Source organism: Triturus cristatus, chromosome 2_2 (genome assembly GCF_964204655.1).
Source record: "Triturus cristatus chromosome 2_2, aTriCri1.1, whole genome shotgun sequence".
NCBI lineage: Eukaryota > Metazoa > Chordata > Amphibia > Caudata > Salamandridae > Triturus > Triturus cristatus.
In genome coordinates, this window is record NC_140582.1 from 994,233,087 (window position 1) to 994,247,149 (window position 14,063).

Genomic DNA, 14,063 nt, shown 5'->3' on the forward strand with positions numbered 1-14,063 from the left:
TGTGGTATTGTCACTCAGTTGTCTCACAGCCTCTGCAATGTACATGGTTTTGGTTAAAATCACAATATTGCCCCCTTTGTCTGCGGGTCTTATGACAATATCGTCATCCTTCGCCAAGTCCTCCATTGCTCTTTTTTGGGAAGGTGACAAGTTGTAACCAAAGTTGCGTAATTTCTTAGGCCAATTCTTCTGTCTAAATTTAAGGAGATCATTACCTACTACCTCTTGAAATGTATCAATATTGTCATGGTTCATTCTGGGTAGGAAGACAGATTTGGGCTTGAATTGGCTACATGCCGCTTTGTCATGTTTGAGTTCGAGCTCCTCTAGTATGAGTAGCGAATCTGCACTCATTTGTGTGCCATCAGGGTTATTCTGTAGTTCATGTATTGTCACCATAGCATCTATATCACCAATTGTGAGATTAGATTCTTGTGAGGATCTTTCTAGTTGTTGGAATTCACGGTTTTTAACAGGTTTGAGTTTGTGCCACTTTTGTAACTTCAACTTCCTACAGAATTTAAAAATATCAATCCTACTATTGACATAATTCATAGGAACAGTTGGACAGAAAGATAATCCTAGGCAAAGTGTTTTCTTATCTCTGCTACTAAGGACTTTAGAGGTAAGATTAACAATCGTCTGATTTACCATCTTTTCTTCCATCAGTAATTCTTCTTGGAGCGAGTTTGTCTTTTTCCCATGTGCTCCGCTGTATCTCTCATGTTTCCTCTTCCTGTTCCTCTTCCTCCTCTTCCTCTTGTATTCCTTCCTCTTCCCCTTCCTCTTTCCCTCGGTGCAGGGGAATCGTCTATTAGAGATCCCAACCTGGATAGAGCGCAGACCAATCTGATATTGTTAATCAAGAGAAATTTTGCGCCACCTTGCCGGGAACTTACACGTTTTGTGGCTATTTAATAACTTTTATATTTTCTCTATGCCTAATCGCTATTTACACTATCGTGTAAAATGTTAATTTTCGACTGAAAAATCATGATGTGCGATGACTAAAGGACATGTTTGGGTTATTAATTAACACTGTTTATCGACATGAAACAGAGTCCAATATGGCGCTGTGTGTTATTAACCGTTTCTCTTGATGCATGTACTGTGAGTAGACTTTTCGAAGTCCTCTTTCTATGATTACTTTACGAAACAGTATGTATTGTGACAATTGTTTTGAACACGCTGTGTGAACAAGCCCGTTCGCGGGTGAAACGCGTTGCAGCAGGTTTATGATGTTAATAAACCTACCTGTGTCTAAGTGACCTTCGTTTCCCTGGTGATTCTGTTTGTCTCCGAGAGCGCGTTGGGACTCCAATTTTCGTTGATATATATATATATATATATATATATTATCTACTGCCGGTCGCCAGTAGATAGTTATAGTTAGGACCGTGTTTCCATAGGAAATCCGCAACATTCTATTTGGAATAACTTTGGCGCCGGTTGACAAATCCTCGCGAAATTTTCAAAATAGGTGGGGCGCTCCGCTCCGCTCCTACCCTGAAAGTCCGGGGGCTGAGAAAAAAGGGGGTCCCAAAACACGTTTTCCCCATGCAATTTTACATAGGGACCTTTAGTCCAAGGTACAGCCCGGACGGCTGAACAGAATTACTTGAAATTTGGCAGAGAGGTAGTCCTCAGCTCAGGGATGTGCCTTTTGCAGGTCTGGTGTCAATCTGTTCAGTAGTTCCTGAGAAAATCAAAAGTAAAATCATATATATATGTGGGCGGAGCCTAACCACACATCTCATCCTAAGATCTAATTGGCTGTCAGCACTTCATCCAAGAAGTGTTGGCAGCCATCTTGGGACCAATATACATGATAGCACCTCATTAAAAAGCAGTGCAGTTAATAGAAGGTTTTAAGACTTTAGTTACATTATAAATCATTTGTTGATGGTATCATACTCATTTTAGGAATTGTGGTATGTTCTAAGGTGATTTCACCATGTGAAAAAGCCTTCTGCTGGGATATCATGATTGAGAGAAAAATATTTTCTCATGCTTTTCCCACAGAGGTTTGGAAGGTGATCTATAAGCTAAACTGAGAGCTTATGTTCTGTAAATTCACATTATCTTTCTCAGTCATGTGAGAATGAAGTCTGACATTCTCAGTAAAACATGTACATCCAACAAGGGCAGAGACTGTCAGTTGATTCCTTTGTGTTCTACTGCAGCTCCCCAGAGTGTTCCAAAGAACAACTAGAGCGCTAACAGTCCTACTTATGATAAACGTATGGCACACCTGAAGCCATCTTGCTTGGATTAAAGTGGTAACTCTTAAAACATTTAATTCAAAAAGGAACACAATGAGGGGGTTCATTTTTCCATAAAAAGTATGATTAGTGCTGCAGAAAGAAAAATTAGGGCACATTTTGAGTGACTTCTCAAATCCTCTTCTATTTCATTAAAAAATTCTGACATGCAGACTGAAACATGCACTTTCAATACCAGCAGCAGTTTTCCCTGGTGAGCAGTAGCTTTACTACAGTGATCTAAAGAGCAAAAAGAGTGCTAACATTCTGAATTTTAGGCAAATGTGTGACACATCTGAATGCCTTCTTGATGGAATCAAAGTAAAAAACTGAAAGTATTTCCTACTGAGGAGACTGCAGTAAATGGGGAAATTAGGAAACTTCATAACAAATAAGTCTCCCAAGATGGCCACCAGAGACAAAAGAGCCCAAATGTAGCCCAAATATTACCCAGATGTAGCCCAAGTATAGCCCAATGACAGAATGTCCCAGAGTGTTCTTAAAAACAACTAGAGCGCTTACTGTCTTCATTATGACAAAAGTATGTTACACCTGAAGCCATCTTGATTGGAATAAACTGGTAACACTTAAAACATTTAATTTAAAAAGGAACACAATGAGGGGGTTCATTTTGCCATAGAAATTATGATTAATGCTGAAGAAAGAAAATGAGGGCACATTTTGAGTGACTTCTCAAATCCTCTTTTATTTCATTAAAAAATTCTGACATGCAGACTGAAACATGCACTTTTAATACCAGGAGCAGACTTCCATGGTGAACAGTAGTTTTACTACAGTGATCTAATGAGCAACTAGAGTGCTAACATTCAGAATTTATGGCAAATGTGTGACATATCTGAATACCTTCATGATGGAATCAAAGTAAAAAACTGAAAGCATTTCCTACTGAGGAGACTGCAGTACATGAGGAAATTAGGAAACTTTATAACAAATAAATCTCCCAAGATGGCCACCGGAGACAAAAGAGTCCAAATGTAGCCCAAAATCACCCAGATGTTGCCCAAATATAGCCCAATGACAGAAGTGTGCAAAACACTTATTATTTTGTGTTTTTGCAGTGTTATATAGTGCAGACTTGTCAGGTATTGGAGTGCTTTACATGAGCATTGGTTACATCACACAAGAACACATTCATTTTGGTTGTAGACATGGGGAGACTAAGTGATTTGACCAGAATCACAGAATGTCGAGCTGAAGCAGAAACTCCAACCTGGTTCCCCAGTTGCAAAGTCTGCAGTTCTGGAAGTAACACCACATCCTCTCCCCTAAGTGCAACATTTAATCAAGTGGTCAACTGGATAAAAAAACATAAAGATAACAAATAATTTAAAAGTGCTTTGTCGCTATTTGAAAACTCAGAAAATATGTCCTTATTTTAGTCTTTTAGAGCACTAACCATAATTTTGATGCCAATAAGACCCTCTCATATATGTAATTTCTAAAGGAAATGCTCTAGGTATTACAGTTTCGATTATATCAAGATGACGTCAGGCGTTCCACACTTTTGTAATAAATATAGAATGTTAGCAATCTAGTTGTTCATTAGGATACTGTTGAGAGGCAGAGGCCAGGGGCACGGACTCTGAAAATTGAAGGCAGGTAGGAGGGTGCCAAGGCAACAATTTAACCACACTGAGCAGGCAGGAAGGGCCGTGGCAGCACAACAGACTATGGAGGGCAGTGGAAAGGGGGGCAGGGGCAACAAACCAACAATACAGGACTTGCAAGAGAGGCTGTGGCAATGTAATAGACCATTGTGGGCAGAAGGAAGAGGCAATGGTAGTACAACCACACATGCCAACAGACCCGATTCAGCCAGGAAACGTCCAATGTTTTTAAGCTCAAATGGGCTTTATTTGATCTGTCTCCTGTCTACAATCTCCTCTTTTTCAATGTAACTCAAAGGGTAAAATCAATACCCTAGTTTTTTTTGGACAACAGAGAACAGAGGGGCAAGAGGCAATGGTAGCTAGCTGACCATAATGGACAGACAGGAGAGAAAGCTGCAGCATAACAGACCATAAAGGGCAGGAGGGACGGATCAGGGGCATTACAATGGAACAGACAAGCCAGGAGGGAGGGAGTAGGGGTCTGCACATGTAAACAGAGGGCTGGGGGCAAGGGGGCAGGGCAGGAGCAGCAAGATAGCCATGGAGGTCAGGCAGGATGGGCACTAGAAGCAAGACGCACCATGAAGAGCAACAGTGAGACTGTGATGGCATACACACAGACCATGGAGGGAAGGTGGGAGGGGGTCAGGGGCAGCTAACTGACCACACAGGGAAGGTGGGAGGGGTCATGGCAGCACAGAAGACCATGCATGGCAAGTGGGAGGGTTAGTGGCAGCACAATGGCTATGATGGGCAAGAAGGAGGGTGCAGGGGCATGCACAAAGGACGATGGAGGATAGAAGGGAGGGTCAGGACCTGTGCACAGACAAGAAAGTTCAGGGGAAGGGGCCTCACAACAGACCGCACGGGAGGAGCAGTTGCAGCACAACAGACCAGGGAGGGCAGAAGGGTGTGGCAGTACATTGGACCATGTAGGACAGGAGGATGAGGATAGGGGCATGGCATGTGGACAGGCAGGGTGGAGGTGGCAAGGACAGGTTACAGTCACCTGACAATGCTAGGCAGGTGGGAGGGGAGTGGCAGCTCAACAGAACACTCAGAGTAGATAGGAGTGGCAGGTCCATGGAACATGGTGGGCAAAAAGGATGGAGCAGGGGCATGCACAAAGACATCGGAGGGCAGGGGGAAGGAGAATAGGGGCAGCAAGCTAAGCACAGAGTTTAAGCAGGAGGTCAATGTTGGGGCATAGAATTGGGCAATGGAGGGCAGGAGGAGTGGACTGGTACATCATACTAAATTGAGGGCAGTGGCAGCACATTAGACCATGCATGGCAGGAGGGAGGAGGCTAGTCCATGGATTCACACAACAGAGGATAAGGAGGAGGGGGATGGGGCAGCAAGCTAACTGTTCAGAGAAGGCGGGTATTAGGAACTTTATTGTTTTTAAAACGTGTGTCTGTGCGAACTACTTAAAATATGAACAAGTATGCAGCATAATCTCACTTTTATTCAGGAAGAAGAGGACGTTTGTGACTGTGACTCCGGACTCACTTGGCAGAAACCCCCCCTGACCCTCCTCCCCCTATCGCAAAATGTAATGCCCGTGAAAAGGGTAGGTGAACACAGTGTTATATAGAACATAGTCCTGAGAGCACGATTGAAAATGAAAACTAGATATAGTATATGGTATAAACTATGCACCAAAAAGTGTGATATAAGATGAACCGGGCGTGAAATATAATATGCAATACATTGTGCGCAATGACAGATTCATTGGAGAGCGCGAGATAGCACAGGCACTAGCGCGTGCTATGCGATATGCGCCTTGGAGTGTAATATGCACAGGGCAGTGTTGTGTAACCTAACTAGTCTCTAAAGTTGTAATATAAAATATGTGCTGGGGAGTGTAACGTTGCATATGCACTGTGACAAAGATATGGATCCCAGATTGTAATATGTATGGCATAGCACTGTGCATTATAACATAGGCATCGAGGAAGGCACGTTAGATGGGGCAATATAACCCGTGCGAAGACAAGTGTGGCATGACATATTCACGGGGTGGTGTTACAGTGCACATGGGCTAGAGAGTGTCATAGCATATGCACTAGCTAGTAGAATACAACACAGAGGTGTGTGGCACTCAGCAGGCAATGGTGGGTGTAACATAGCATTGGGCTCTGCCAGGAGCGTGCTGTGACTCTCAAGTGATGTTCGTCCCCTTTCCAGAGAGTAAAATAAAAAGTATTACACATCCGGCAGTGGATGTGTGTTTTATTAACCGTGAGGGGGGTTTCTTGCATAGTTTTGGTCGAATTTTTGTTGAATCCCCTTTGAATGGCTTGATGTGCATGTGTATTAAATGTGCCCGTCAATAGCTACCCATGTTTGTATAAATAAACGACAAGGGTGTCTACCGGGATTAGGCACGGTAGGGCATCAGACATGTCAGAGCTTCACTAGTGGTGTAAATACATTCCACGTGGATTCATTGTGTGCATTGTCGCCTTTTAATGAATATCACGCAAATCGTCATGGTGATAAGTACGTACGGTTTGTCCAGCATGTCCTAGGTGTGTCTATAAATATATATTTTTTAAAAATATTAAAAAACAGTGGCCGGCCCTGGGGATTGTGGTCAAAAAAACATAATTAGGAGACAGGCCCTGGAGGATGGGGTCACCAGGGCCAATAAATTAGAATAAGAAGGGGAACCACACAGCCCCCCTTCTTAAAACTTTAAATAAATAAAAGACTGGCATTGTGCCGGAGGCCACGCCCCCTCCTTGCAGCACTCTGCAAACGTGCCCCCTGGCGAGTTGTAAGTTGGGGAATTAATTCCTCTTCAATACTGAGGGTCCCTGAGGGCCAACTAGCCCAACAGGCATCTCCAGTATGCGCCAGGGAGCTGCGCTGCAGACAGGTGTTCTGAGGCCAAGCCCCTTTTTAGACCTCTCTGCAACGCAGCTCTGTGGCGCTTACTGGAGGTACCTAGTGGTCTAGTTTGACCCTAGGGACCCTTAGGATTCAAGGGGACTTAATCTCTCAACTTAGAACGGGCGCGTTTACACAGTGGTGAAGGGAGGGGACGGGGCCTGAGGTGACGTGTGCAAACACGCACTATGGCACGTTTTAAACTAGGGATATAATTTCCCTTCAATACTGAGGGCCCCTGGGGTCTAACTAGCCCACCAAGTGCATCCAGTAAGCGCCACTGAGCTGCATTGCAGAGAGGTGGTCCAGGCCGTGCCACTTTTTGCACCTCTCTGCAACGCAGCTCTGTGGCACTTACTGGAGGTACCTAGTGGGCTAGTTGGACCCTAGGGACCCTCAGGATTCAAATGAACTTAATCTCCCAACTAAAAACGGACACAGGGCGTGTTTACACAGTGGTGAAGGGAGGGGACGGGGCCTGAGTTAACGTGTGCAAAAACGCCCTGTGGCCTGTTTTAAGAGGTAGTTTTAATCCCCCTGCCCTATTATATACTAGGGTCTTACAGAGGAGGTCATGCTAATCACAGGGGGACCCCAACGCATAATGTTCCCTAGTGTATGTAGGTGTTTTCACTGTATTCTAAGTGTCTTTTAACATAGCACTGGCTCTAGGACTGGTTAGTCAGACTCAGTTACCACCAGTATCCGTCTGAAAAAGTTGAGGGTACAGGATGATTTTGCAACAAGGCTTCTTTCTGCTCTTCTTTTTGTTCTTTCTGCACGTTATCCTTCTTCCTGCACTTTTCTTCGTCTTTGAGGACTTCTGTTGCTTCTTTCTGCACTTCTTTTTTTTCTTTCTGTGCATTTTTTCTTTCTTCACATGTCCTATCTCTGTAGGCATAGTTAGAAATTAGCATTTAAAAAACCTTTGAAATTCACAGAAAAAACCATAGGTTTCAGGCACGTTATAGTTAGGAATTAGCATTTAAAAAACCTCAGAAATTCACTGAAAAAACCATAGGTTTCAGGGGTGTTATAGTTAGCTGGACTTTTCACTTGTACAAAACCATTGAAATTCCCCCGTTATAGTTAGTTCAGCTAACTATAACTCGCGCGCCCGCAATGCACTGCTGATGATGTCACATATTACATCACTCATGACATGGTCAGTGACATCACTCATGACATCACTGATGACATCTCAAATGACATCACTGATGACATCACTGATGACATCATCCTTGTGATAGAGTGGCAGACCTCCTCTCACCCTAATATAACCTTTGATACACACATTCAAAAATAGAGACTAAAATTTTCAAAACAATGGACATACCAATACCAGTTACAACAACCTCTTCAGTAATTCTAAGATCCACATACACATCCACTCATTCACCAACAGTCCTCTACAGTCACTCATACATGTACTCACTCATCATATGTACTCATACACCTATGCATCCTGTTACACAATGCCACTCATCCATAGAGTTACTCACACACATAGTCACTCATGCTAATAAAGAATCAAACATACATTTACTTGCATATACAGTTATAAACACACCACCACACTTACTTCTACGGAAACTTACACATACTTAGTCTTTTAAACAATCACTTATAGAAACACATACTTTTTCATACAGGAACTCTTTCAATCTCTCACTCTCACATATACTCACTTATATACACCAATAGTCACATATACTAGTTTAAAACATATGTAGTTACTCATAAAGACACTATTGAGACAGTCATTCACTCAGTAACACACCCATACACACACTCATCCACCCATACAGTCCTGCACACATGCTGTCTTCAACACATACAAACAGTGAGTCACTCATTCATGCACCTAAGCACTACGTAATACCCCCCACCGAACCATGCAGACACTCAGACTGATACTCAAAAAAACAACTAATAACCTATATAGACACCCATGTAGCTACTCACCAACCCATGCAGCCACTTATACACAAAGTGAGAGACTGATACAGATATTTACATATTTAAACATTACTCACTAAGCCATGTATTCACTATGATACACTTAGTCAGTCAGTTACACAATCAATTTTTCAAAAACAAATCATCCATTTAGACACTTATATACCCATTTATTCTTCCATCGACCTTGAGATATACATATATAAAACATATTTAATTTTCAGAAAAACACACACATTCACTGGATGATGTCATCAGTGATGTCATCAGTGATGTCATTTGAGATGTCATCAGTGATGTCATGAGTGATGTCACTGACCATGTCATGAGTGATGTAATATGTGACGTCATCAGCAGTGCATTGCGGGCGCGCGAGTTATAGTTAGCTGAACTAACTATAACGGGGGAATTTCAATGGTTTTGTACAAGTGAAAAGTCCAGCTAACTATAACACCCCTGAAACCTATGGTTTTTTCAGTGAATTTCTGAGGTTTTTTAAATGCTAATTCCTAACTATAACATGCCTGAAACCTATGGTTTTTTCTGTGAATATATATATATGTGTATATATATGTTTTCCAAAAGTGCCCTGAGAAATGAAAGGTCACTCGACCGTGCCCCCACCATATGGTAATTAACGCCTCACTGCTGCCTGTCTTGAGATCCCAAGCATTATTCTCATGGCCGACGCGTTTCGAGGCAACGCCTCTTCTTCATGGGCAGAATCACGCAATGAAAGTCATCTCATTTCCGGTGCACTTTTATTCAGAAATCGCCCTGATTGGCTTTTGCTTCGTGCATCATGGTTAGTGCATTGTGGATGTTAAAGTCTATAAGATGCATTGTCATTCATTCTTGTAGTAAGTACATTGTCGTGTTTGCAGTTTAAAAATCGTTTTTCACCTTAGTAGGTTTGGCATCTTCAAGGCAGGCTGATTAACGCACTGGGACACGGTGCTGCACGGAGTTTGAAGTTCAGCTCCACAGCCTTCCATTATTTCGGAATGGTGCTCCTTTCCACGGCGGGCAGCCGTGTCTATAAATGTTTTCCAAAAGTGCCCTGAGCAATGAAAGGTCACTCGACCGTGCCCCCACCATATGGTAATTAACGCCTCACTGCTGCCTGTCTTGAGATCCCAAGCATTATTCTCATGGCCGACGCGTTTCGAGGCAACGCCTCTTCTTCATGGGCAGAATCACGCAATGAAAGTCATCTCATTTCCGGTGCACTTTTATTCAGAAATCGCCCTGATTGGCTTTTGCTTCGTGCATCATGGTTAGTGCATTGTGGATGTTAAAGTCTATAAGATGCATTGTCATTCATTCTTGTAGTAAGTACATTGTCGTGTTTGCAGTTTAAAAATCGTTTTTCACCTTAGTAGGTTTGGCATCTTCAAGGCAGGCTGATTAACGCACTGGGACACGGTGCTGCACGGAGTTTGAAGTTCAGCTCCACAGCCTTCCATTATTTCGGAATGGTGCTCCTTTCCACGGCGGGCAGCCGTGTCTATAAATGTTTTCCAAAAGTGCCCTGAGCAATGAAAGGTCACTCGACCGTGCCCCCACCATATGGTAATTAACGCCTCACTGCTGCCTGTCTTGAGATCCCAAGCATTATTCTCATGGCCGACGCGTTTCGAGGCAACGCCTCTTCTTCATGGGCAGAATCACGCAATGAAAGTCATCTCATTTCCGGTGCACTTCTATTCAGAAATCGCCCTGATTGGCTTTTGCTTCGTGCATCATGGTTAGTGCATTGTGGATGTTAAAGTCTATAAGATGCATTGTCATTCATTCTTGTAGTAAGTACATTGTCGTGTTTGCAGTTTAAAAATCGTTTTTCACCTTAGTAGGTTTGGCATCTTCAAGGCAGGCTGATTAACGCACTGGGACACGGTGCTGCACGGAGTTTGAAGTTCAGCTCCACAGCCTTCCATTATTTCGGAATGGTGCTCCTTTCCACGGCGGGCAGCCGTGTCTATAAATGTTTTCCAAAAGTGCCCTGAGCAATGAAAGGTCACTCGACCGTGCCCCCACCATATGGTAATTAACGCCTCACTGCTGCCTGTCTTGAGATCCCAAGCATTATTCTCATGGCCGACGCGTTTCGAGGCAACGCCTCTTCTTCATGGGCAGAATCACGCAATGAAAGTCATCTCATTTCCAGTGCACTTTTATTCAGAAATCGCCCTGATTGGCTTTTGCTTCGTGCATCATGGTTAGTGCATTGTGGATGTTAAAGTCTATAAGATGCATTGTCATTCATTCTTGTAGTAAGTACATTGTCGTGTTTGCAGTTTAAAAATCGTTTTTCACCTTAGTAGGTTTGGCATCTTCAAGGCAGGCTGATTAACGCACTGGGACACGGTGCTGCATGGAGTTTGAAGTTCAGCTCCACAGCCTTCCATTATTTCGGAATGGTGCTCCTTTCCACGGCGGGCAGCCGTGTCTATAAATGTTTTCCAAAAGTGCCCTGAGCAATGAAAGGTCACTCGACCGTGCCCCCACCATATGGTAATTAACGCCTCACTGCTGCCTGTCTTGAGATCCCAAGCATTATTCTCATGGCCGACGCGTTTCGAGGCAACGCCTCTTCTTCATGGGCAGAATCACGCAATGAAAGTCATCTAATTTCCGGTGCACTTTTATTCAGAAATCGCCCTGATTGGCTTTTGCTTCGTGCATCATGGTTAGTGCATTGTGGATGTTAAAGTCTATAAGATGCATTGTCATTCATTCTTGTAGTAAGTACATTGTCGTGTTTGCAGTTTAAAAATCGTTTTTCACCTTAGTAGGTTTGGCATCTTCAAGGCAGGCTGATTAACGCACTGGGACACGGTGCTGCACGGAGTTTGAAGTTCAGCTCCACAGCCTTCCATTATTTCGGAATGGTGCTCCTTTCCACGGCGGGCAGCCGTGTCTATAAATGTTTTCCAAAAGTGCCCTGAGTATATATATCCACCAACAAGAGTTGCCTCTGTGAGGTGTACCACCTTGGAAACATCAGCCTCAAAGATGACGAAAGCAGCATGTGAAAAGCTCCTCTTTTATTGATAAGGCTCAACGCGTTTCAGGATCACTCCCTTTCTCACGAGCCAAAAGCAAGGACAGCAACAGCAACTCGGTGAGAACACCTGCATTAAATTACAGTTCCGCCCCAGTGGGCGTGTTCTCCTGCCCCAAGGGCATCTGGTATTTGCAGTCTCAAACCGTTGTATCCCCATGTAGGTATTGCTGTGCGCCCGGTATTCGCCGTATTCCCATGTGGGCACAAGCAGTGAGTCCAGTCTGCTAATGTTTGTTCGTCACCTCGTGCGGTTTCCTCCCCTGTGGCCCAGAGCCAGGTCCTGTCCGGCTCAGCAGGTCCGTATGATACGGCGGGTCACACCTCGCGGCGTAGGCTAGCCGCTAAACATCCACCAACAAGAGTTGCCCCTGTGAGGTATACCACCTTGGAAACATCAGCCTCAAAGATGACGAAAGCAGCATGTGAAAAGCTCCGCTTTTATTGATAAGGCTCAACACGTTTCAGGATCACTCCCTTTCTCACGAGCCAAAAGCAAGGAGTTAATGGGAATTGAGCAAGTCACTATTGATCGGAGAGGAGGTGATTTAGAAGCGAAACTGAGATCCAGGGAAACGTTTTGGATTAATAAACTACAAGCGGTTAAGTTTGGTCTTAACATTGATAGAGAGATTTATACCCTTCTGATATAATATGGACTTTAAATGTCCCGTGATTAAATCTTTTTCACAAATAACTTTTTTGATTTTGATTTATAAACTGTTTATTGATCCCGTACCTCTTGTGCATCAATAATTAATGTGTTAGATGAACGAACAATATTGAGGTATTCCTCTTTGATGGTGATCTCAAAACTTTATTATATTGGAATTATAACTCGGTCTTTTACTTCTTTTACTTCTTTTACTTTTTTACTTCTTTCCAAGAATTGTGTTGTATGATCTAACGTTTAATATGTTATCCATTTAACATGAAGTCAACCTATGAGATAGCTCACTTAACTAAAACCCCATACTATCGCATTTAGCAATACGGGGGTTCGAGTCCACCTCGAAGAGTCAAATAAAACATAGACTTTTGATATAATTTTTATTTACAAATAAACATATAGATGGATCGAGTGTTGATATAATGGTACAAATTGGGAATAGATATCCTTATTCTTTACATTTAGAATATATAGATTGGGTAGCCACCATGTGCATTTCTTACTCTAATCATCGAGTAACAAATATTGGTAATAAATTCAAATAACCTATCCTTTTAATCACACATCTTGCTAACAAATAACATGATAGCTCACCTGGTCAGAAGATGTATACTCATGTGTTTACAGCGTTAGGAGTTCGAATCCCAATTTTAGATGCTAGGTATTGTTTTATTTTATTTTATTTTTCTCAAAAATATTATGTTACCATTTATTTTGTATTGATAAAAACAAGGCATATATGGGTTCGACTGATTAATGTTTTACAATTAAAATTATTTTACGTATTTACCGGCAATCCTGATAATGTATTGAAGTGAGGTGGCACTTTAAATATTTTCCCGCCGTTTTTCCTATCTACCAATTAGAGGAGGAGTATAAATAGAAGTAGGGTAACACCGTTTGGTTCACTTGCTGAACAGACGGATCGAGTTCTGGATGCTAATCGATTGAGTGGTAAGAAGGAATCCATGCGTACCCGCATTTGAGTCTAAATGTGGGGATTTAAATATTGCTTGCTTAGATGAAGCTGTACTTTTGCTTGCTACTCTCAGAACTTATCTGATAGTAAATAGAAAGGTATTTGACCTGTGGTGATCTACTTTCAGTACTATCTTCATTATATGCAGTGTTGTTCTATCTAGATGAACACTGCGCTCATAACGCCGTATTAATTGTGCATAGATGGTCCGTAGTGAACATTGATAGTAGAGTGGAACCCAGTAGACAGCTTGGTATTACTTTTGTAAGACAGGAATTATATCTGCAAGTCCAGGGTAATAAATTCAAATAACCTATCCTTCTAATTACACATCTTGCTTACAAATAACATGATAGCTCACCTGGTCAGAAAATGTATACTCATGTGTTTACAGCGTTAGGAGTTCGAATCTCAATTTTAGATGCTAGGTATTGTTTTATTTTATTTTATTTTTCTCAAAAATATTATGTTACCATTTATTTTGTATTGATAAAAATGAGGCATATATGGGTTCGACTGATAAATGTTTCACAATTAAAATTATTTTACGTGTTTACCGGCAATCCTGATAATGTATTGAAGTGAGGTGGCACTTTAAATATTT